Below are 27,251 nucleotides of genomic sequence, written 5' to 3' on the forward strand. Positions count from 1 at the left end.
AGAAGTTAAAAATAGAGCTACCCGATGACTCAGCAATTGCACTACTAGGTATTTACCCCAAAGATAAAAATGTAGTGATCTGAAGGTACACAAGCACTCCAGTGTTTATAGCAGCAATATCCACAATAGCCAAACTATTGAAAGAGCCCAGATGTCTATTTATAGATGAATGGATAAAGAAGAGGTGGTATATATATATATATATATATATATATATAATATATATATTATATATATATATTTATATAATGGAATATTACTCAGCCATTAAACAAATGAAATCTTGCCATTTGCAAAGACGTGGATGGAACTGGAGGGTATTATGTTGAGCAAAATAACTCAATCAGAGAAAGATGATTATCATAAGATTTCACTCATATGTGGAATTTAAGAAACAAAACAGAGGAAAGGAGGGAAAAATAGAATTACATGAAATCAGAGAGAGAGAGAAAAACCGTAGAGACTCTTAACTCTAGGAAATAAACTGAGGGTTGCTTGAGGGGAAGTGGGTGGGGGCATGGGGTAATTGGTGATGGGCATTAAGGATGGCACATTATGTAGTGAGCATTGGGTATTAGATGTGACTAATGAATCACTGAATTCTATGTCTGAAACTAATATTACACAACATGTTGAATTTAAATAAAAATTTAAAAATTAAAAAAAGAAGTTGCCAAAGCAGACATCTTTGTTTTGTTTTGTTCCCAATCTTAGGCATCATGCAATCAGTCTTTTATCATTAAGTATGATATTGATTTTAAGTTTTTTTAAAAATATTTTATTTATTTATTTGAGAGAGATAACAAGAGAAAGGATGAGCAGGGGTGGGTGAGAGAGGGAGAAGTAAGCTCTACACTGAACAGGTGGCCCAATACAGAGCTTGATCCCAGGACCCTGGAATCATGACCAGAGCTGAAGGCAGACTCTTAACCAACTGATCCACCCAGATACCCCTGATTTTAAGTTTTTAGTAGATGTCTTTTATGGATTTGACCAAGTCCCTTTTCTTTAGTAGTTAGTTGATTGTTTTTATTATGAATTAGTGTTAGATTTTGTCAACATTTTTCTCCTTATTGAGATACTTATGTGGTTTTGTTCTTTTCTCCATTAATAAAATATATTACATTATCAATATTTAGAGGTGAAAACAACTTCACATTCCAGGTATAACTGGTCACTGGATAAAAAGCTTTTTAAAATTTTTTTATTTAGTTTTCACTTCTCTGACACATTTATTTTTTGAAAGCAATGGATTTTGAAAAGAAAAAATCATGAGACAGAAGTATGGAATAAGAAATAAATACAAAAAAACAAAACAAAACAAAAAAAAAGAAATAAATACAAATGTAAGCTGTTTTGCTAATTGTTTTATAACCACAACAAATTCATACAGAGTATGACCTATACAAAACAACACAATAAAGGCTCAAAGATCAAGGTGTTCCCTTGGGCAAAGCTGAAGATTTTAGTCTCGGGTATTTGAAATTTAGGTTGCTGTCCTTGTTTTTGGACGAATCATTGGGTGTGTGACATAGTCCATGCTTTTAACCATATTTGAACAGAAGGATGGCCACTTAGCCCAGGTTGAAGTAGATGAAGTGTTTGGTTTCACATGTCGCATCACCACCAAAATTCCTCCCCATGATGCAGTGTCAGGGGGGTTCTAATCTTTGTTGAACTCCTTCTTAATACGGGCCACAAGGTCTTTCTCTATATTCTATTTCTCCAGCTCCTAAGTAGCACACTACATAGAGTCCTGTTGCATCTTCTCTGATGAATCAGCATTTTTTTTATCATGGCCTTTTGGTCACACAGGGTTACCAAGGAGTGGGGGTTGGCCAACTACAGTGGTCTCCTGTGGGAGGGGTTGGCGATACTGAGACTTAGCAGTATCTTACTACTGAATCCCTGGTGCATCTCTGTAATGCTTTTTAAAAGTTTTATATATTCAGCTTCATAGTATTTTGTTGAGAATTTATGTCTATATTTTACTATTTGTTTTCTACATCTTTCACATCTTATTGTTCCTACAGTTCTCTTTTGTTGACTTATATTTTGTTGCATAGATATTTTTTGCTGTGTCACCTTAATACCAATTTAGTTTGCTATTTGTTTGTTTTTACTATTTTTTAAGTTACTTTCTTAATTGTTACTATAGGATTTATGTCTTAGTTGGCTCAGACTGTCATAACAAAATACCATGAAATGGGTGGCTTAAACAACAGAAATCTATTTTCCATGGATCTGGAGGTTGAAAGTCTGATATCAACCAGGATGCTAAATATTTGGGTTCTGGTGAAATCTCTCTTCTTGGCTTGCAGACAGCCAATTCTTATCTTCTTATCTTATCAAGATAATATAGTATTTCTTCAGGTGTGCATGTGGTGAGAGAGATCACCCCTTGCCTCTTTTAAGGTAACCAGTCCTACTGGATTAGGATCCTACTCTCATCTCATTTAATCTCAATACTTTTCTGAAACCCCTATCTCCAGGGGGGCCCGGGTGGCTCAGTCTGTTAAGCCTTTGACTTTTGAATTTGACTCAAGTAACGATCTCAGGATTCTGGAATGAAGCCCTGTGTCGGGCTCTGTGGTCAGTGTCAAATCAGCTTGAGATTCTCTCTCTCTCTCTCATTCTCTCTCTCTCTCTTCATCTGCCCCTTCCTCTGCTCACATGCTCTCTTTCTTAAATAAATAAATAAATAAATAAATAAATAAATAAATAAATAAATCTTAATAAATAGATAAACAAACAAATAAAAGCCTTATCTCCAAACACAATCAAATTGGGAGTTACTCTTTAACATGTGAATTTTGGAGGACACAATGTATGCCATAGCAGCTCAAAATATTCTTTTTTAAAAGATTTTATTTATTTATTCATGAGAGACACAGAGAAAGACACAGACACATGCAGAGGGAGAAGCAGGCTCCATGCAGAAGCCAGAGGTGGGACTTGATCTCGGGACCCCAGGAGCATGCCCTGGGCCAAAGGCAGAGCCAAACCACTGAGCCACCCGGGCTGCCCCTTTTCTTTATTTATTATAATCTTCTTCAAGTTGATTCTAATTGAATTTCAGTAAATATATTTGCTCCAGTGTAGCTTTATTCTCATCCCACTTCTTAGTGCTAGTATTGTCCTATATGTCTTTATGTCATAAAACCAATAATATAGGTTTATTTTTATTATTTTTTTTGGTTCTTTTTTTTTAATTTTTTTTTATTGGTGTTCAATTTACTAACATACAGAATAACCCCCAGTGCCCGTCACCCATTCACTCCCACCCCCCACCCTCCTCCCCTTCCACCACCCCTAGTTCGTTTCCCAGAGTTAGCAGTCTTTACGTTCTGTCTCCCTTTCTGATATTTCCCACACATTTCTTCTCCCTTCCCTTATATTTCCTTTCACTATTATTTATATTCCCCAAATGAATGAGAATATATAATGTTTGTCCTTATATAGGTTTATAATTATTGCATTATGCAATTGACTTTTAAAATATTTATTTATTTATTTACTTATTTTTTAAATATTTTTTTTAATTTTTTATTTATTTATGATAGTCACAGAGAGAGAGAGAGAGAGAGAGGCAGAGACACAGGCAGAGGGAGAAGCAGGCTCCATGCACTGGGAGCCCGACGTGGGAATCGATCCCGGGTCTCCAGGATAGCGCCCTGGGCCAAAGGCAGGCGCCAAACCGCTGTGCCACCCAGGGATCCCTAAAATATTTTTAAAATTTATTTATTCATGAGAGAGAGAGAGAGAGAGAGAGAGAGAGAGAGAGAGGCAGAGACACAGGCAAAGGGAGAAGCAGGCTCCATGCAGGGAGCCTGATGTGGGACTCGATCCTGGGTCTCCAGGATCATGCCCTGAGCCAAAGGCAGGCATTAAACCACTGAGCAACCCGGACAGCCCTCAATCTTTGTTTATATAGGTATGTCTTTTTTTTCATCTTCACTATTGAAGAAAAATTTTACTGGATATAAAATATTCAGCAGGCACTTTTTCTTCCCACACCCTGAATATGCCAACTCACTGTCCCTTGGCCCCCATTGTTTCTGACTAAAGGTAAATTGTTAATTTTATTTTGGTTCTTCTTATATGTGATAAGTTCTTTTTCTCTTGTTGCTTTCAAGAGTTTCTGTGTACCTTTGTCTCTCAACCACTTGTCTATAAGTCTCTAGGCATGGGTCTCCATGTTTATTTTTATTCACTTGAGATTCATGGATGTATAGATTAATATTTATCTTCAAATTTGGAAATATTTTGGCCATTATTTCTTTTATTTAATTTTTATTTATTTATGATAGTCACAGAGAGAGAGAGAGAGGCAGAGACACAGGCAGAGGGAGAAGCAGGCTCCATGCACCGGGAGCCCGATGTGGGATTCGATCCCTGGTCTCCAGGATCGTGCCCTGGGCCAAAGGCAGGCACCAAACCGCTGCGCCACCCAGGGATCCCTTGGCCATTATTTCTTCAAATATACTTTCTGCCCCTTTATGTTACTCTTCTCATTTTGAGAATTGTATTATGCCTATGATGATATAGGTTGTTTAGACCTGGGGGTCTCTAGGCTCTATTCATCTCTCTCTCTCTTTTTCTTCAGATCATATAATCTTTATTGATTTATCTTTTTTCATTTCTTTGTTTTTTAAAATTTGTTTTTATTGAAGTTTGATTTGCCAACATATAGTTTAACACCCAGTGCTCATTCCATCAAGTGTGATTTATCTTTTATTCCATTGATTCTTCCACTGTCAGCTCAAATCTGTTATTGAACTCTTCTAGTACATTTCTCATTTCAGTTATTGTACTATTGAACTATAACATTTCCACTTGGTGCTTTTAAAAATATATTTTGCCTTTGTATTGATATTCCTTATTGAGTCATTGTCAACACATGCTCCTTTAATTTTAAAGAATGATTTTATTTATTTGTCTAAGCACATGTATATTAGATACTTTGAAATATTTTTTGCTACTAAGTCCAACATTTGGACACTATTAGAATTTCTCTTGACTTTTCCCCCCTCTGTGTATGAGTTATATTCTCCTGCTTCTTTGCATGCTTTATAAATTTTTGTCAAAAACAGGTCACTTTAGATAAATTAGTTTAGTGCCTATGGATTTGGATCCCTTCTACAGATTTGTTGTTGTTGTTATTGCCTTTTGCTTGGTCCATTTGTTTGGTATCTTTCTTAGGCTAATTCTGTAGAGTCTGTATCCCTTATATCCCATGTACTGTGAGGCCATTGATGTCTCTGTTCTATTTTTAAAGATATTTCATTGTTTTAATTTTATTTTTAATACTGCTTTCATAGGAGTTACCTCTGAGTCATTAAAAATTGGTGGTTAAAAAAAATTGGTGGTAAACCAGTGATTAATTAAAATTTGTGCCAAACTCTTTAAGTGAATAACATTTCTTTGCCAATTTATCTGTGTATAGATTGGGGTACACAATTTAATTTCAGTCAGTTATAAGTCACTTCTTATGAAGTCAGTATTTTTCTGGGTGCACAAGGCTTCATGATCAGATAGGGATAAACACCTTACCTGACTATTCTTTAAGCCATATCACTTTTGGCTTTAATAATACCTCTGGGAGGAGGCAGCTAGATGGCGGAGGAGTAGGAGCCCTCAACTCATCTGATCCCACAAACTTACCTAGATAACTTTCAAAACATCCTGGACACCTACCAATTCGACCTGAGGTTTAAAGAGAGAACAGTGAAAGGGAATATAAGGGAAGGGAGAAGAAATGTGTGGGAAATACCAGAAAGGGAGACAGAATGTAAAGACTGCTAACTCTGGGAAACGAACTAGGGGTGGTAGAAGGGGAGGAGGGCGGGAGTGGGAGGGAATGGTGACGGGCACTGGGCGTTATTCTGTATGTTAGTAAATTGAACACCAATAAAAAATAAATTTAAAAAAAATAAAGAGAGAACAGATGGAATGCTACAGAGAGAAATGTTTTCACTTCTAACAAGGTAGGAAGGCAAAAAAAAAAAAAGAATAAAGTGGAAGAGGGGAACCACCACTAGCAGGGCTAAAGCGGAGCTGCAAAAGCCTCTGGGGAATGAAAGCCCAGCCCTAGAGAAATGGGAACTTCAAAAATCAGCATCAGAGCTTTCCTTGACAGAAAAGTGCTTAGCAGGAAAATCAGGCAGAATAACAGGAAAGGCAGTGAAGCCTCAAGATTCCTGGAGTCACTATAAGAGGAGGGGTATCTGGAGGAAAGCTCACCACAAACCACGGTCTGATCTCAGTAAAGGGCTGGAGTGCTGGAGTCCTCCAGGGCACTTGGAAGAAGCCAGTGAGTTATGTGGGCTAGCTCCAGAATGGCCTTTACACTAGAACCCGGCAATGGACAGAGGTGGCTGTATTCCATTCCCTTCAGGAAAGGCAGTCCCTGGGAATGCATGTCCAGCAGTGATCCTCCATTTTTGCTGGAACAGGCAGAAGTGAGAAGGACAATGGAAAGTGAGAACTCTCCTTCTGCTGGGCACACTGCAAGCTGTGCAGATCAGAACACCTATGCCTGTCCCCAGGCCACTGTGGGCTGGGAGACTGCAGTTAGTTACTCAAGGGGAGCTTGGCTACAGAACTGGAAGTCTAGCCAACACCACTTTTTTTTCTTTTTCCTCCTTGTTTCACCTTGTGTCTCAGAGAGGCAGGGCCTCTACGGGGCAAAGGCTCCACAGGATAAACAGCTCATATTGAGCCCAGCACCAGGCAAGTGGTGGGGCATCTCTGCCAAGGCACAGACACCTGAGAATCAGCACAGCAGACCCCTAACCCAGAAGAACTGCTGAAAGTACAAGGGAAAATCAAGTTTACTGAACAAACAGCACTGGAAAGCTCCAGAACTGAGGGTAAATAGTATACAGAACTAAGGGTCCTTTTTCTCCCTCATTATGACTTGTTTTTTATATCAGATTAAAAATTTGCAATATTTTTTCTCTTTTCCCATCTTAACTACAATATTACACCAACTCTTCATTTTTCAGTTTTTTCCTTTTTGACTTTCAAATTTCCACAATTACATATCTTAGATATATTTTTCACTTCTGGATTCCCTTCAACATATTCAATTTAAATTTGGTAGATATACAAAATATGGGTATTTGTTTTTTTGTTTTATGTTTTTCTGCCTCATTTTATTTTACAATTGTGGAAATTAATACCTTCGAACACATGACCAAAATACACCCAGAACCAAGTAGAACACCACATGGTTCATTTTGTGACATTATATTCTCTTTTTCTTCCCATTCTACCCCTTTCTTTATCTTATTTATGTTTTTGTGGTCAATGATAGGTCCTTATGTAAGTATAGGTGATTTATATAAATTTGGGATTGACCGTTTTCTAACATAGAAAACAAAATGCACTCAGAACAAAGAGGATCACCCTTTAGGATCCATCAGGTAGACTACATTCTCTCTCCATTACCACTTCCTTACGAACACTATCCCCCCCTTTTTCTCTTTTCTTTACATTTTTTTCGTTTCTTCTTCTTTTTTTTGGTTTTTGACTTTTTATTTTTACTACTTTGTTTTAAAATGTATTTTTCCCTTTTGTGGTCATTTTGTTTTATTTTGATCTGTTCTTCTTTCTCTTATTTTCTGGTATCTACTTCTTCAGAATCATCTAGGGTGTATTTTATCTAGGTTGTGGTAGATACTTTTGACTCAGCCCACTCATACAGCAAATCTGAATTGGAAAAATGATTAGAAGGAATAATCCATCACAAAAGAAAGAACTGGAAACAATGCTCTCTGTCACAGAGTTACAGAACATGGATTTCTCTTTTATTTGTATATATTTTTTATTGGAGTTTGATATGCCAACATATAGTATGACACCAGTACCCATCCTGTCAAGTACCCCCCTCAGCGCCCATCACCCAGTCACCCGAACTCCCCACCCACCTCCCTTTCTGCCACTCCTTGTTTGTTTCCCAGAATTAGGAGTTTCTCATGTTCTGTCACCCTGACTGATATTTCCCACTCATTTTCTCTCCTTTCTCCTTTATTCATTTTCACTATTTTTTATATTCCCCAAATGAATGAGACCAAATAATGTTTCTCTTTATCCAATTGACTTACTTCACTCAGGATAATACTCTCCAGGTCCATCCACGTTGAAGCAAATGGTGGGTATTTGTCGTTTCTAATGCCTGAGCAATATTCCATTGTATACATAGACCACATCTTCTTTATCCATTCATTTTTGATGGGCACCAAAGCTCCTTCCACAGTTTGGCTACTGTGGACATTGCTGCTATAAACATCGGGGTGCAGGTGTCCTGGCGTTTCACTCCATCTGTATCTTCGGGGTAAATACCCAGCAGTGCAATTGCTGGGTCATAGGACAGTTATATTTTTAACTCTTTGAGGAAGCTTCACACAGTTTTCCAGAGTGGCTGTACCAGTTCACATTCCCACCAACAGTGCAAAAGCGTTCCCCTTTCTCCACAGCCTCTCCAACATTTGTTGTTTCCTGTCTTAAGTTTCAACATTCTCACTGGTGTGAGGTGGTATCTCCTTGTGGTTTTGATTTGTATTTCCCTGATGGCCAGTGATGTGCAGCATTTTCTCATGTGCTTGTTGGCCACGTGTATGTCTTCTTTGGTGAAATTTCTGTTTATGTCTTTTGCCCATTTCGTGATTGGATTGTTTGTTTATTTGCTATTGAGTTTAATAAGTTCTTTATAGATCTTTGATACTAGCCCTTTATCTGAGAGGTCATTTGCAAATATGTTCTCCCATTGTGTAGGTTGTCCTTTAGTTTTGTTGACATTTATTTTGCTGTGAAGAAGCTTTTTATCTTGATTAAGTCTGAATAATTCACTTTTTACTTTTATTACCCTTGGCTTCATAGATGTGTCATGCAAGAAGTTGCTGTGGCCAAGTTCAAAAAGGTTGTTGTGTATGGATTTCAAAACGAGGCCAGAAAGTCAATTCAGAAGTACACTTAAAAAGCTACTGGTGGCTCTGGAAAAAAGCATAAAGGACTCTAGAGACTCGGTTACCATAGAATTGAGATCTAATCAGGTCAAAAATAAAAATAGATTAAATGAGATACAATCCAAACTGGATGTCCTAACTTCTAATGATGAGTTAATGATGTGGAAGATAGAGTGAGTGACATAGAAGACAAGTTGATGGTAAGGAAGGAAGTTGAGGGAAAAAGAGAAAAAATAATTAAGAGACCATGAGGAAAGGCTTAGGGAAATAAATGATAGCTTGAGAAGGAAGAATTTACATATAATTGGAGTTCCAGAAGAGGCTATGAGAGAGAAAGAGAGAGAGACCACAAAGTATATTTGAACAAATCCTAGCTGAGAACTTCCCAAATCTGGGGAAGGAAACAAGCATTCAGATCCAAGAGATTGAGAGGACCCAGCCCCCAAATAAATAAAAACTGTTTGAAACCTTGACATTTAATAGTGAAACTTGTAAATTCCAAAGAAAAAGAGAAAATCCTTAAAACAGCCTGAGACAAGAGATTCTTAACATACATGGTCAGAAATACCAGATTAACAGCAGACCTTTCCACAGATACCAGGCAGGACAGAAAGGGCTGGCAGGATATCTTCAGGATACCAAATGAGAAGAACATATACCCAAGAATACTGTATCCAGCAAGGCTATCATTCAGAACAGGAGAGAGAAAGAGCTTCCAAGATAGGCAGAAGCTGAAAGAATATGTGAGCACCAAACCAGTTATGCAAGAAATATTAAGGGGAACTCTGTAAAAGAAAGAGGAAGCTCACAGAAATAATCCACAAAAGATGGACTGAATAGGTATTATGACAACACTAACTTCATATCTTTAAATAGTTACTCTGAAGGTGAATGGGCTAAATGATCCCGTCAAAAGACACAGTGTATCAGACTGGATAAAAAAGCAGGAGCCATCTATATGCTATCTACAAGAGACTTATTTTAGACCTAAGGACACCTCTAGCGTGAAAATGAAAAACTGGAGAACCATTTACCATTCTAATGGTCCTCAAAAGAAAGTTGTGGTAGTACTCCTCATATCAGATAAATTAGAGTTTATCCCAAAGACTGTTGTAAGAGATGAAGAGGGACACTATATAATATTTACAAGATATATCCAACAAGAAAACTTAACAATCATGAATATTTATGCCCCTAATGTAGGAGCTGCCAAATATATCAATTAATAACCAAAGTAATGAGATACTTATACAATAATACACTAATAGTAGGATACTTCAACATGGCACTTCCAGCAAATGACAGATATTCTAAGCAGAATATCACCAAAGAAACAAGGTCCTTAAATGATATACTAGACCAAATGGATTTCACAGATATATACAGAATTTTCCATCCAAATGCAAGTGAATACATATTCTCCTAATGGGCACATGGAACTTTCTCCATAATAGACCACATACTGGGTCACAAATCAAGTCTCAACTGAAACCATAAGATTGGGAATGTCCCCTACATATTTTCAGACCACAATTCTTTTGAAACTACAACTCAATCACAAGAAGAAATTTGCAATAAAACTCAAACATGAGGAGGTGGGGAGGAGGGGCAAGATGGCGGAAGAGTAGGGTCTCCAAACCACCTGTCTCCACCAAATTACCTAGAAAACCTTCAAATTATCCTGAAAATCTAGGAATTCGGCCTGAGAATTAAAGAGAGAACACCTGGAATGCTACAGTGAGAAGAGTTTGCGCTTCTATCAAGGTAGGAAGACAGGGAAAAAGAAATAAAGAAACAAAGGCCTCCAAGGGGGAGGGGCCCCGCGAGGAGCCGGGCTGAGGCCGGGGCGAGTGTCCCCAGGAGAGGAGAGCCCCGTCCCGGAGAAGCAGGAGCTGCACCGACCTTCCCGGGCGGAAAGGGGCTCGCAGGGAGTTGGAGCAGGACCCAGAAGGGCGAGGATGCCCTCGGGCTCCCGGGGACAGTAACAGAGCAACTGCGTGCCCAGGAGAGTGCGCCGAGCTCCCTAAGGGCTGCAGCATGCACGGCGGGACCCGGCGGGACCCAGAGCAGCTCCGAGGGGCTCCGGCGGCGGCTCCGCGGAGGGGGCTACTCGGCCACGGGAGCAACTCGGAGGGGCTCGGGCAGAGGAAGAGGCTCCGTGCGGAGGGGGCTGCGTGGTTCCAGGAGCAGCTCGGAGGGGCTCGGGAGGCGGCTCTGTGGAGGGGCTACGCGGCCGAGAGCGCGAATCCACCAGCGCAGGCCCCGGAGCACAGGGCGCCGGGACACAGCCCAGGATCCGGCCTCCTCCGGGACAGGCAGAGGCCGGGAGGGCCCAGGACAGCGAGGACGCTCCTGCCCCGAGCTGAGCAGATCAGTGGCCCGCCCCGGAGCCTCCAGGCCCTGCAGACGGAGAGCTCCGGAGTTCCTGCCGGAGCTGAATCCAGGTTTCCAGAGCTGGCCCCGCCACTAGGGCTGTTGCTCCTGGGGCCTCACGGGGTAAACAACCCCCACTGAACCCAGCACCAGGCAGGGGCACAGCAGCTCCCCCAACTGCTAACACCTGAAAATCAGCACAACAGGCCCCTCACCCAGAAGACCAGCTAGACGGACAACTTCCAGGGGAAGCCAAGGGACTTAAAGTACACAGAATCAGAAGATACTCCCCCGTGGTTCTTTTTTGTTTGTTTGTTTTGTTTTGTTTTGTTTTGCTTTTGGATTTGTTTCCTTCCCCCACCCCCCTTTTTTCTCCTTTCTTTCTTTTTCTTATTCTTTTTCTTCTTTATTTTCGTTTTTTTCTTCCTTTTTTTTCTCTTTCTCTTTTCTTTCCTTCTTTCTCTCCTCTCTTTTTCTCCTTTTCCCAATACAACTTGCTTTTGGCCACTCTGCACTGAGCAAAATGACTAGAAGGAAAACCTCACCTCAAAAGAAAGAATCAGAAACAGTCCTCTCTCCCACAGAGTTACAAAATCTGGATTACACTTCAATGTCAGAAAGCCAATTCAGAAGCACTATTATACAGCTACTGGTGGCTCTAGAAAAAAGCATAAAGGACTCAAGAGACTTCATGACTGCAGAATTTAGAGCTAATCAGGCAGAAATTAAAAATCAATTGAATGAGATGCAATCCAAACTAGAAGTCCTAACGACGAGGGTTAACGAGGTGGAAGAACGAGTGAGTGACATAGAAGACAAGTTGATGGCAAAGACGGAAACTGAGGAAAAAAGAGACAGACAATTAAAAGACCATGAAGAGGGGATCCCTGGGTGGCGCAGCGGTTTGGCGCCTGCCTTTGGTCCAGGGCGCGATCCTGGAGACCCGGGATCGAATCCCACGTCGGGCTCCCGGTGCATGGAGCCTGCTTCTCCTTCTGCCTATGTCTCTGTCTCTCTCTCTCTCTCTGTGTGACTATCATAAATAAATAAAGATTTAAAAAAAAAAATAAAATAAAAGACCATGAAGATAGATTAAGGGAAATAAACGACAGCCTGAGGAAGAAAAACTTAGGTTTAATTGGTGTTCCCGAGGGCGCCGAAAGGGACAGAGGGCCAGAATATGTATTTGAACAAATTCTAGCTGAAAACTTTCCTAATCTGGGAAGGGAAACAGGCATTCAGATCCAGGAAATAGAGAGATTCCCCCCTAAAATCAATAAAAACCGTTCAACACCTCGACATTTAATAGTGAAGCTTGCAAATTCCAAAGATAAAGAGAAGATCCTTAAAGCAGCAAGAGACAAGAAATCCCTGACTTTTATGGGGAAGAGTATTAGGGTAACAGCAGACCTCTCCACAGAGACCTGGCAGGCCAGAAAGGGCTGGCAGGATATAGTCAGGGTCCTAAATGAGAAGAACATGCAACCAAGAATCCTTTATCCAGCAAGGCTCTCATTCAAAATGGAAGGAGAGATAAAGAGCTTCCAAGACAGGCAGCACCTAAAAGAATATGTGACCTCCAAACCAGCTCTGCAAGAAATTTTAAGGGGGACTCTTAAAATTCCCCTTTAAGAAGAAGTTCAGTGGAACAGTCCACAAAAACAAGGACTGAATAGATATCATGATGACATTAAACTCATATCTCTCAATAGTAACTCTGAATGTGAACGGGTTTAATGACCCCATCAAAAGGCGCAGGGCTTCAGACTGGATAAAAAAGCAGGACCCATCTATTGCTGTCTACAAGAGACTCATTTTAGACAGAAGGACACCTACAGCCTGAAAATAAAAGGTTGGAGAACCATTTACCGTTCGAATAGTCCTCAAAAGAAAGCAGGGGTAGCCATCCTTATATCAGATAAACTAAAATTTACCCCAAAGACTGTAGTGAGAGATGAAGAGGGACACTATATCATACTTAAAGGATCTATTCAACAAGAGGACTTAACAATCCTCAATGTATATGCCCCGAATGTGGGAGCTGCCAAATATATCAATCAATTATTAACCAAAGTGAAGAAATACTTAGATAATAATACACTTATACTTGGTGACTTCAATCTAGCTCTTTCTATACTCAATAGGTCTTCTAAGCACAACATCTCCAAAGAAACGAGAGCTTTAAATGATACACTGGACCAGATGGATTTCACAGATATCTACAGAACTTTACATCCAAACTCAACTGAATACACATTCTTCTCAAGTGCACATGGAACTTTCTCCAGAATAAACCACATATTGGGTCACAAATCGGGTCTGAACCGATACCAAAAGATTGGGATCGTCCCCTGCATATTCTCAGACCATAATGCCTTGAAATTAGAACTAAATCACAACAAGAAGTTTGGAAGGACCTCAAACACGTGGAGGTTAAGGACCATCTTGCTAAAAGATGAAAGGGTCAACCAGGAAATTAAGGAAGAATTAAAAAGATTCATGGAAACTAATGAGAATGAAGATACAACCGTTCAAAATCTTTGGGATGCAGCAAAAGCAGTCCTAAGGGGGAAATACATTGCAATACAAGCATCCATTCAAAAACTGGAAAGAACTCAAATACAAAAACTAACCTTACACATAAAGGAGCTAGAGAAAAAACAGCAAATAGATCCTACACACAGGAGAAGAAGGGAATTAATAAAGATTCGAGCAGAACTCAACGAAATCGAGACCAGAAGAACTGTGGATCCGATCAACAGAACCAGGAGTTGGTTCTTTGAAAGAATTAATAAGATAGATAAACCATTAGCCAACCTTATTAAAAAGAAGAGATAGAAGACTCAAATTAATAAAATCATGAATGAGAAAGGAGAGATCACTACCAACACCAAGGAAATACAAACGATTTTAAAAACATATTATGAACAGCTATACGCCAATAAATTAGGCAATCTAGAAGAAATAGACGCATTCCTGGAAAGCCACAAACTACCAAAACTGGAACAGGAAGAAATAGAAAACCTGAACAGGACAATAACCAGGGAGGAAATTGAAGCAGTCATCAAAAACCTCCCAAGACACAAGAGTCCAGGGCCACATGGCTTCCCAGGGGAATTTTATCAAACGTTTAAAAAAGAAACCATACCTATTCTCCTAAAGCTCTTTGGAAAGATAGAAAGAGATGGAGTACTTTCAAATTCGTTCTATGAGGCCAGCATCACCTTAATTCCAAATCAGACAAAGATCCCACCAAAAAGGAGAATTACAGACCAATATCCCTGATGAACATGGATGCAAAAATTCTCAACAAGATACTGGCCAATAGGATCCAACATTACATTAAGAAAATTATTCACCATGACCAAGTAGGATTTATCCCCGGGACACTAGGCTGGTTCAACACCCGTAAAACAATCAAAGTGATTCATCATATCAGCAAGAGAAAAACCAAGAACCATATGATCCTCTCATTAGATGCAGAGAAAGCATTTGACAAAGTACAGCATCCATTTCTAATCAAAACTCTTCAGACTGTAGGGATAGAGGGAACATTCCTCAACATTTAAAAGCCATCTATGAAAAGCCCACAGCAAATATCATTCTCAATGGGGAAGCACTGGGAGCCTTTCCCCTAAATTCAGGAACAAGACAGGGATGTCCACTCTCACCACTGCTATTCAACATAGTACTGGAAGTCCTAGCCTCAGCAATCAGACAACAAAAAGACATTAAAGGCATTCAAATTGGCAAAGAAGAAGTCAAACTCTCCCTCTTCACCGATGACATGATACTCTACATAGAAAACCCAAAAGTCTCCACCCCAAGATTGCTAGAACTCATACAGCAATTCCGTAGCGTGGCAGGAAACAAAATCAATGCCCAGAAATCAGTGGCATTTCTGTACACTAACAATGAGACTGAAGAAAGAGAAATTAAGGAGTCAATCCCATTTACAATTGCACCCAAAAACATAAGATACCTAGGAATAAACCTAACCAAAGATGTAAAGGATGTATACCCTCAAAACTATAGAACACTTCTGAAAGAAATTGAGGAAGACACAAAGAGATGGAAAAAGATTCCATGCTCATGGATTGGCAGAATTAATATTGTGGAAATGTCAATGTTACCCAGGGCAATATACACGTTTAATGCAATCCCTATCAAAATACCATGGACTTTCTTCAGAGATTTAGAACAAATTATTTTAAGATTTGTGTGGAATAAGAAAAGACCTGGAATAGCCAGGGGAATTTTAAACAAGAAAACCATATCTGGGGGCATCACAATGCCAGATTTCAGGTTGTACTACAAAGCTGTGGTCATCAAGACAGTGTGGTACTGGCACAAAAACAGACACATAGATCAATGGAACAGAATAGAGAACCCAGAAGTGGACCCTGAACTTTATGGTCAACTAATATTTGATAAAGGAGGAAAGACTATCCACTGGAAGAAAGACAGTCTCTTCAATAAACGGTGCTGGGAAAATTGGACATCCGCATGCAGAAGAATGAAACTAGACCACTGTCTTTCACCATTCACAAAGATAAAGTCAAAATGGATGAAAGATCTAAATGTGAGACAAGATTCCATCAAAATCCTAGAGGAGAACACAGGCAACACCCTTTTGAAATTGGCCACAGTAACTTCTTGCAAGATACATCCACGAAGGCAAAAGAAACAAAAGCAAAAATGAACTATTGGGACTTCATCAAGATAAGAAGCTTTTGCACAGCAAAGGATACAGTCAACAAAACTAAAAGACAACCTACAGAATGGGAGAAGTTATTTGCAAATGACATATCAGATAAAGGGCTAGTTTCCAAGATCTATAAAGAACTTATTAAACTCAACACCAAAGAAACAAACAATCCAATCATGAAATAGGCAAAAGACATGAAGAGAAATCTCACAGAGGAAGACATAGACATGGCCAACACGCACATGAGAAAATGCTCTGCATCACTTGCCATCAGGGAAATACAAATCAAAACCACAATGAGATACCCCCTCACACCAGTGAGAATGGGGCAAATTAACAAGGCAGGAAACAACAAATGTTGGAGAGGATGCAGAGAAAAGCTACCCTCTTACACTGTTGGTGGGAATGTGAACTGGTGCAGCCACTCTGGAAAACTGTGGAGGTTCCTCAAAGATTTAAAAATATACCTGCCCTAGACCCAGCAATGGCACTGTTGGGGATTTACCCCAAAGATACAAATGCAATGAAACGTCGGGACACCTGCACCCCGATGTTTAAAGCAGCAATGGCCACGATAGCCAAACTGTGGAAGGAGCCTCGGTGTCCAACGAAAGATGAATGGTTAAAGAAGATGTGGTTTATTTATATGTGGTTTATGTAATATGGAATATTACTCAGCCATTAGAAATGACGAATATCCACCATTTGCTTCAACGTGGATGGAACTGGAGGGTATTATGCTGAGTGAAGTAAGTCAGTCGGAGAAGGACAAACATTATATGTTCTCATTCATTTGGGGAATATAAATAATAGTGAATGGGAATATAAGGGAAGGGGGAAGAAATGTGTGGGAAATATCAGAAAGGGAGACAGAACGTAAAGACTGCTAACTCTGGGAAATGAACTAGGGGTGGTAGAAGGGGAGGAGGGCCGGGGTGGGAGTGAATGGGTGACGGGCACTGGGGGTTATTCTGTATGTTAGTAAATTGAACACCAATAAAAAAATAAATAAAAAAAAACATGAGGAGGTGAAAGAGCATCCTACTAAAAGATGAATCAGTCAAACAGGAAATTAGAGAAGTGTTAAAAGAAGTTCATGGAAACTAATGAAAATAAAGATACAACCTTTCAAAACCTTTGGGGAACAGCAAAAGTGGGCATAAAAGGGAAATATGGGCAGCCCGGTGGCTCAGCAGTTTAGCGCCACCTTCAGTCCAGGGTGTGATCCTGGAGACCCAGGATCGAGTCCCACGTCGGGCTCCCTGCATGGAGCCTGCTTCTCCCTCTGCCTGTGTCCCTGCCTCTCTCTCTCTCTCTCTCTGCATCTCTCATAAATAAATAAATAAATAAAATCTTTAAAAAATAAATAAAAAGGAAATATATCACAATAAAAGCCTGTCTCAAACAATAGGAAAAACATCAAATACAGGAGCTAAACTCCCACCTAAAGGAATTGGAGAAGAAACAGCAAGTAAAGCCTACAGCAAACAGATGAAGAGAGATAATAAAGAATCGAGCAGAACTCAATGAAATAGAGACCAGAGGAACTGTAAAGCACATCAACAAAACCAGGAGTTGGTTCTTTGAAAGAATAAGATAGAAAAATCATGAGCCAGCCTTATTAAAAAGCATAGAGAAAAGATTCAAATTAATAAAATCATGAATGAATGAGGAGAGATGACAATCAATACCAAGGGAATAGAAACTATTTTAAAAACGTATTATGAGCACTGATATGCCAACACATTAGGCAATCTAGAAGAAAAAGATGCATTTCTGGAAAAACAAACATTACCAAAACTGGCACAGGGAGAAGTAGAAAACCTGATGAGGCCAATAACCAGGGAGGAAATTGAAGCAGTCATCAAAAACCACCCAAGACCCCAAAGTCCAGGGCCAGATGGCTTCCCAGGGGAATTCTATCAAAGCTTTAAGAAGAAACAATACCTATTCTACTAAAACTGTTCTGAAAGATAGAAAGGGATGGACTACTTCCAAACTCGTTCTATGAGGCCAGCATCACCTTAATTCCAAAACTAGACAAATACCCCAGCAAAAAGGAGAATTATAGACCAATATCCTTGAGTAACACAGATGCAAAAATTCTCAACAAGATACTAGCCAATAGGACCCAACAGTATATTAAGAGGATTATTCACCAAGACCACCCTGGATCACAAGGTTTGTTCAACATTCATAAAACAATCAACGTGATAGATCACATCAATAAGAGAAAAAACAAGAACCGTATGATCCTTTGAATATATATAGAGAAAGCATTTGACAAAATGTAGCATCCATTCCTGATCAAAACTCTTCAATGTCCTTCCATTTCTTCTAGATTATTTGTTGGCATATCCCTGCTCATAATATGTTTTTAAAATCGTTTGTATTTCCTTGGTATTGGTTGTGATCTCTCTGAGGGAAAGCGATAGGGATAGACAGAACATTCCTCAATATCTTAAAAGCCATTTTTGAAAAGCCCACAGCAAATAACATTCTCAATGGGGAAATACAGAGAGCCTTTCCCCTAATATCAGGAACACGACAGGGATGTCCACCCTTACCACTGTTATTCAACATAGTACTAGAAGTTCTAGCCTCAGCAATCAGACAACAAAAAGAAATAAAAGGCATATTCAAATTGGTAAAGAAGAAGTCAAATTTTCCCACTTCGCAGATGATATGATACTGTATATAGAAAACCCAAAAGACTCCACCCCAGGATTGCTAGATCTCATACAGCATTTCAACAATCTGGTGGAATTCAAAATCAATGCACAGAAGTCAGTTCAATTTCTGTACACGAACAATGAACAGGAAAAAATAGAAATTAAAAAATCGATCCCATTTATAATTGCATTGATAAGTATAAGACACCTAGGAATAAACCTAACCAAAGAGGTAAAGGATCTATACCCTAAAAACTACAGAACACTTCTGAAAGAAATTGAGAAAGACACAAAGAGATGGAAGCAAGTTCCATGGCCATGGATTGGAAGAATTAATATTGTGAAAATGTCTATTCTACTCAGGGCAATTTACACATTTAATGCAATCCGTACCCATATACCATGGCCTTTCTTCACAGAGTTTGAACAAATAATCTTACAATTTGTTTTGAGTCAGGAAAGATAGCCAGAGGAATATTGAAAAAGAAAAGACATGCTGGGGGCATCACAATACCAGATTTCAAGCTGTATTACAAAGCTACAATTAACAAGACAGTGTGGTACTGGCACAAAAAACAGTCACATAGATCAATGAAACAGAATAGAGAACCAGAAATGAGCAATAAAGTCTATGGTCAACTAATATTTGACAAAGCAGGAAAGACTATCCACTGGAAAAAGACAGTCTCTTCAACAAATGGTGTTGGGAAAATTGGACAGCCATGTGCAGAAGAATGGAAATAGGCCATTCTCTTACACCATACACACAAATACAAACTCAAAATGGATGAAAGATTTAAGTGTGAGGCAATAATCCATAAAAATCCTAGAGAATAACACAGGCAGCACCCTTTTTCAACTTGCCCACAATAACTTCATGCAAGATACATCTATGAAGGGAAAAGAAAGAAAAGCAAAAGTAAACTATTGGGACTTAATCAGGATTAAAAACTTCTGCACATGGGGCGGGACAAGATGGCAGAAGAGTAGGGACCCCAAGTCACCTGTCCCCATGAACTTACCTAGGTAACTTTCAAATCATCCAGAAAATCTACGAATTCAGCCTGAGATTTAAAGAGAGAAAAGCTGGAATGCTACAGTGAGAAGATTTCGTGCTTCTATCAAAGTAGGAAGATGGAAAGAAAGAAAGAAGAAAGAAGGAAAGAAGAAAGAAAAGAAAGAAAGAAAGAAAAGAAAGAAGAAAGAAAGAAAGAAAGAAAGAGAAAGAAGAAAGAAAGAAGAAAGAAAGAAAGAAAGAAAGAAAGAAAGAAAGAAAGAAAGAAGAAAGAAAGAACGAACCCAGTGGGGGATGGGACCCCGCGAGGAGCCGGGCTAAGGCCAGGCAGCGAGAGCCTCCAGGACAGGAAAGCCCAACCCAGGAGAGTCGGGAAATTTACCAATCTTCCCTGTGGGAAAGGCACTGGCAGGGAGCTCGGGCAGGATCCCAGGAGGGGCAGTGGAGCCTCCAGGTTCCCGAGGTCACTAACAGAGGAAGTGTGCCCCGGGGGAGAGCGCGCCACACACGGTAGGCCGAGCTCCCTAAAGGGCTGAAGCATGCACCCGGCGGGCCCTGGGAGCAGCTCAGGCAGTGGCTCAGGCAGCAGCTCTGGTGGCTGCTCCATACAGAGGAAGCTGCGCACCCGGGAACGCAATTCCAGCAGCGCAGGCCTCGGATCCCAGGGCGCGGGGGGAAACAGCCCACGATCTGGCACTCCCTTGGGACAGGTGAAGGCTGGGATGGTCCAGGACAGCGAGAACTCTCCTGCCACTGGGCACCCCCCCGAGCTGTGCAGATCAGCGCCCCGCCCCCAGAGCATCCAGGCCCCTGCCGCCTGGGAGCTGTGGTACTTACTGAGGGAGCTGACTCTAGGGCTGGAGAGCTGGCCACTGCCACTGTTGCTGTTCCTCCTCGTGTCACCTTGTGACTAGAACAGAGCAGGGCCACCAGGGAGCAGGCACCTCACAAGATAAACAGCTCCCACTGAGCTGTGCACCTGGCAGGGGGCGCGGCAGCACCCCCAGGTGCACACATCTAAGAATCAGCGCAGCAGGCCCCTCCCCCCAGAAGACAAACTGGAATGACAGGGAAAGAGCAAGTTCTTAACCAAGCAGCACTGGAAAGCTCCAGGGGAAGTCGAGGGACTTAACAGTATACAGAATCAGAGGATACCCCTCCTTGTTTTTTTTTTCTTTGTTTATTTGTTTTTCCCCATTTTTTTCCTTTTTCCTTCCTTTTTCAGTACAACTTGTTTCTAGCCACTCTGCACTGAGCAAAATGACTAAAAAGAACTCACCACAAATGAAAGAATCAGAAACAGTACTCTCTGCCACAGAGTTACAGAATTTGGATTGCAATTCGATGTCAGAAAGCCAATTCAGAAGCAAAATTATAAAGCTACTGGTGGCTCTGGAACAAAAGCAAAAAGGAATCAAGACATTTCATGACTGCAGAATTTAGATTGAATCAGACTTAAATTAAAAATCAATTAAATGATATGCAATCCAAACTTGAGGTCCTAATGACGAGGGTTAATAAGGTGGAAGAAAGAGTGAGTGACATAGAGGACAAGTTCATGGCAAGGAAAGAAGTTGAGGAAAAAAGAGAAAAACAAAAGACGATGAGAAAAGGTTAAGGAAATAATTGATAGCCTTAGAAGGAAAAATCTACTTTTATTTGGGGTTCCAGAGACCGCTGAGAGGGACAGAGAGCTAGAAAGCATATTTGAACAAATCATAGCTGAGAACTTCAACAACACGGGGAGGAAAACAGGCTTTCAGATCCAGGAGATAGAGATATTCCCCCCTAAAATCAATAAAAACCAGTCAACATCCCGACATTTAATAGTGAAACTTATAAATTCCAAAGATAAAGAGAAGATCCTTAAAGCAGCAAGAGACAAGAAATCCCGAGGTCTGCTGTTAACCTAATACTTCTCTCCATGGCATTAGGTTAACAGCAGAACTCTCCATAGAGACCTGGCAGGCCAGAAAGAGCTGGCAAGATATATTCAGGGTACTAAATGAGAAGAATATGCAGCCAAGAATACTCTGTACATCAAGGCTGTAATTCAGAATAGAAGGAGAGATAAAGGGCTTCCAAGATTGGCAGAAACTGAAAGAATATATGACCACCAAACGAGCTCTGAAAGAAATATTAAGGGAGACTCTGTAAAAGAAAGAGGAAGTCCAAAGAAACAATCCACAAGAACAGGGACTGAATAGGTATCATGATAACACTAAATTCATATCTTTTAATAGTAACTCTAAACATGGACTTAATGATCCCATCAAAAGGCACCAGGTTTCAGACTGGATAAAAAAGCAAGACCCATCTATTTGCTGTCTACAAGAGACTCATTTTAGATGTAAGGACACCTCCAGCCTGAAAATGAAAGGTTGGGGAAACATTTTCCATTCAAATGGTCCTCAAAAGAAAGCAGGGGTAGCCATCCTCATGTCAGAGAAATTAGAGTTTATCCCAAAGACTGTAGTAAGAGATGAAGAGGGACACTATATCATACTTAAAGGATCTATCCAACAAGAGGACCTAAGAATCACGAATATTTATGCCCTGAATATGGGAGCTGCCAAGTATATCAATCAATTAATAACCAAAGTTAATACATACTTAGATAATAATAGACTTATACTGGGAGATTTCAACATGGCGCTGTCCCCAAATGATAGATCTCCTAAGCACAACATCTCCAAAGAAACAAGAGCTTTAAATGATTCACTTGACTAGATGGATTTGACAGATATTTACAGAACTTTCCATCCGAACACAACTGAATACATTCTTCTCAAGTGCACATGAACTTTCTCCAGAATGGAACACATACTGCATCACAAACAGGTCTTAAACGATACCAAAAATTGAGATCATCCCCTGCATATTTTCAGACCATAATCCTTTAAAACTAGAACTCAATCACAAGAAGAAGTTTGGAAGAAATACCAACACGTGGAGGTTAAAGACCATCCTACTAAAAGATAAAAGGGTCAACCAGGAAATTAGAGACGAATTAAAAAGATTCATATAATGAGAATGAAGATACAACCATCCAAAATCTTTGAGATACAGCAAAAGCAGTCCTAAGGGGGAAATACATTGCAATACAAGCATCCATCCAAAAACTAGAGAGAACTCAAATACAAAAGCTAACCTTGGACCTAAAGGAGCTAGAGAAAAAACAGCAAATAGATCCTACATCCAGCAGAAGAAAAGAGGTAATAAAGATTAGAGCAGAACTCAATGAAACAGAGACTAGAAGAACTGTGGAACAGATCTACAAAACCAGGAGTTGGTTCTCTTTCTAATATAAATTTATTTTTTATCGGTGTTCAATTTGCCCACATATAGAATAACACCCAGTGCTCATCCCATCAAGTGCCCCCCTCAGTGCCCATCACCCAGTCACCCCCACCCCCCGCCCACCTCCCTTTCCACCACCCGTGGTTTGTTTCCCAGAGTTAGGAGTTGGTTCTTTGAAAGAATTAATAAGATAAACCATTAGCTGGCCTTATGAAAAACAAAAGAGAAAGACTCAAATTAATAAAATCACAAATTAAAAAGGAGAGATAATAACCAATACCAAGGAAAGACAAACTATTTTAAAAACTTATACTGAGCTGCTATATGCCAATAACATAGGCAATCCAGAAGAAATGGATGCATTTCTGGAAAAATGCAAACTACCAAACCTGGAAGGAAGAAATAGAAAACCTGAACAGGCCAATAACCAGGGAGGAAATTGAAGCAGTCATCAAAAACCTCCCAAGACACAAAAGTCCAGGGCCAGATGGCTTCCCAGGGGAATTCTATCAAACTTTTAAGAAGAAACAATACCTATTCTGCTAAAGCTGTTCAGAAAGATAGAAAGAGATGGAATACTTCCAAACGCGTTTTATGATGCAAGTATCACCTTAATTGTAAACAAGACAAAGACCCCAATAAAAAGGAGAAAGACAGACCAATATCCCTGAGTAACACAGATACAAAGATTCTCAACAAGATACTAGGCAATAGGATTGAACAGTCCATCAAGAAGATTATTCAGCATGAGCGAGTGGGATTTATCCTTGGGATGCAAGGCTGGTTCAACAGTCGTAAAGCCATCAATGTGATAGATCATAACAACAACAGAAAAAACAAGAACCGTAACGTCTTCTCAATAGATGCAGAGAAAGCATTTGACAAAATAGAGCATCCATTCATGATCAAAACTGCTGAGAGTGTAGTGATAGAGGGAACATTCCTCAGCATCTTAAAAGCCATCCATGAAAAGCCCACAGCAAATATCATTCTCAATGGGAAAACACTGGAGCCTTTCCCCTAAGCTCAGGAACAAGACAGGGATGTCCACTCTCACCACTGCTATTCAACATAGTACTAGAAGTCCTAGCCTCAACAATCAGGCAGCAAAAAGAAATGAAAGGCATTCAAATTGTCAAAGAAGTCAAATTCTCCCTCTTTGCAGATGACATGATACTGTACATAGACAACCCAAAAGATTCCACCCCAAGATTGCTGGAACTCATACAGCAATTCGGCAGTGAGGCAGGATCCAAAATCAATGCCCAGAAATCAGCGGCATTTCTATACACTAACAATGAGACCTAAGAAAGAGAAATTAAGGAGTCAACCCCATCTACAATTGCACCCAAAAGTATAAGATACCTAGTAATAAACCTAACCAAAGATGTAAAGTATCTATACCCTAAAAACTACAGAATGCTTCTGAAAGAAATTGAAGAAGACACAAAGAGATGGAAAAATATCCCATGCTCATGGATTGGAAGAATTAATATTGTGAAATTGTCAATGCTACCCAGGGCAATTTACACATTTAATGCAATTCCTACCAAAATACCATAGACTTTCTTCAGAGATTTGGAACAAATCATCTTAAGATTTGTGTGGAATCAGAGAAGACCCCGAATAGTCAGGGGAATATTAAAAAAGAAAACTAGAGCTGTGGCATCACAATGCCAGATTTCAGGTTGTACTACAAAGCTGTGGTCATCAAGACAGTGTGGTACTGGTGCAAAAACAGACAATAGATCAATGGAACAGAATAGAGAATCCAGAAGTGGACCCTCAACTCTATGGTCAACTAATATTCCACAAAGTATTAAAAATTGATTGGAGGGGCAAGATGGCGGAAGAGTAGGGTCCCTAAGTCACCTATCCCCACCAAATTACGTAGATATCCTTCAAATCATCCTGAAACTCTGTGAATTCGGCCTGAGATTTAAAGAGAGAACAGCTGGAATGCTACAGTGAGAAGAGTTCAGGATACTATCAAGGTAGGAAGACAGAGAAAAAAGAAATAAAGAAACAAAAGGCATCCAAGGGGGCGGGGCCCCGCGAGGAGGCGGGCTAAGGCCGGGGCGAGTGCCCCCAAGACAGGAGAGCCCCATCCCGGAGAAGCAGGAGCTGCACCAATCTTCCCGGGGGAAAGGCCTCGCAGGAGTTAGAGCAGGACCCCAGGAGGGCGGGGATGCCCTCAGGCATCCTGGGACAGTAACAGAGCAACTCTACACCAGGGAGAGTGCACCGAGCTCCCCGAAGGGCTACATCGCGAGCTCAGCTGGACTCGGGAGCAGCTCGGAGGGGATCGGGCGGAGGCTCCGGCGAACGGGGCTGCCTGCCGGGAGCGCAAATCCAACAGCGCAGGCCCGGGAGCACAGGGCGCCGGGGACACAGCCCAGGATGCGGCCTCCCGCCGGGACAGGCAGAGGCCGGGAGGGCCCAGGAGAGCAAGGACGCTCCTGCCCGGAGCTGAGCAGATCAGCGGCCCGCCCCAAAGCCTCCAGGCCCCTGCGGACAGAGAGCTCTGTAGTTACTGCGGGAGGTGAATCCAGGGCTCCAGAGCTGGCTGCAGCCACTCTGGTTGTTTCTCCTGGGGTCTCACGGGGTAAACAACACCCACTGAGCCCTGCACCAGGCATGGGGCAGAGCAGCTCCCCCAAGTGCTAACACGTAAAAATCAGCACAACAAGCCCTGCCCCCAGAAAAGCAGCTAGAGGGACGGGGGAAAAATTATTGAACAAGCAGCACTGGAAAGTTCCAGGGCAAGTCAAGAGACTTACAGTATACAGAATCAGAGGATACTCCCCACTTTTTTTTTCTTTTTGATTTCTGTTTGCTTCCCCGACCCATTTTTTTCCTTTCTTTCTTTTTTTTCCTTTTCTTCTCTTCTCTTTTCTTTTTTTTATCCTTTTTTCTTTTTTTCTTTTATTCCCTTCTTTCTCTTCTCTCTTTTTCTCCCTTTCCCAATACATCTTGTTTTTGGCCACTCTGTACTGAGCAAAATGACTAGAAAGAAAACCGCACCTCAAAAGAAAGAATCAGAGACAATCTTCTCTCCCACAGAGTTACAAAATTTGGATTACAATTCAATGTCAGAAAGCCAATTCAGAAGCAGTATTATAAAGCTGCTGGTGGCTCTAGAAAAAAGCATAAAGGACTCAAGAGACTTCATGAATGCAGAGTTTAGATCTAATCAGGCAGAATTAATATTGGCAAAATGTCAATGTTACCCAGGGCAATTTATACATTTAATGCAATCCCTATCAAAATACCATGGACTTTCTTCAGAGAGTTGGAACGAATTATTTTAAGATTTGTGTGGAATCAGAAAAGACCCCGAATAGCCAGGGGAATTTTTTTTAATACATTTTTTAAAATTTTTTTGATTTTTATTTATTTATGATAGAGAGAGAGAGAGAGAGGCAGACACATAGGCAAGGGAGAAGCAGGCTCCATGCACCGGGAGCCTGATGTGGGTTTCGATCCCGGGTCTCCAGGATCGCGCCCTTGGCCAAAGGCAGGCGCCAAACCACTGCGCCACCCAGGGATCCCGCCAGGGGAATTTTTAAAAAGAAAACCATAGCTGGGGGCATCACAATGCCAGATTTCAGGTTGTACTACAAAGCTGCGTTCATCAAAACAAATACCCACCATTTGCTTCAACGTGGATGGAGCTGGAGGGTATTATGCTGAGTGAAATAAGTCAATCAGAAAAGGACAAACATTATATGTTCTCATTCATTTGGGGAACATAAATAATAGTGAAAGGGAATAGAAGGGAAGGGAGAAGAAATGGGTAGGAAATATCAGAAAGGGAGACAGAACATAAAGACTCCTAACTCTGGGAAACGAACTAGGAGTGGTGGAAGGGGAGGAGGGCGGGGTGTGGGGGTGAATCCCTGACGGGCACTGAGGGGGGCACTTGACGGAATGAGCACTAGATGTTATTCTCTATGTTGGCAAATTCAACAGCAATAAAATGTAAATTTATTATTAAAAAAATAAATAAAAAAGAAACAAGAAAAACAAAGTAGAATAAACTATCCATTGAAAAAAAAGTCTCTTCAATAAATGGTGTTTGGAAAATTGTACAGCCACTCGCAGAAGAATGAAACTATACCATTCTCTTACACCATACACAAAGATAAACTCCAAATAGACTAGAGATCTAAATTTGAGAAAAGAATCCATCAAAATCCAAGAGAAAAACACAG

At 40.6% G+C, this 27,251-nt stretch overlaps 1 pseudogene; it reads right to left on the bottom strand.

Annotated features, from left to right (window-relative positions):
- Positions 1–1,544: 1,544 nt before the first annotated feature.
- Positions 1,545–27,251, bottom strand: part of LOC140628422 (dynein light chain 1, cytoplasmic-like) — a 189,049-nt pseudogene continuing 163,342 nt past the window's right edge.

Source organism: Canis lupus, chromosome X (assembly GCF_048164855.1).
Source record: "Canis lupus baileyi chromosome X, mCanLup2.hap1, whole genome shotgun sequence".
NCBI classification, from domain to species: Eukaryota; Metazoa; Chordata; class Mammalia; order Carnivora; family Canidae; genus Canis; species Canis lupus.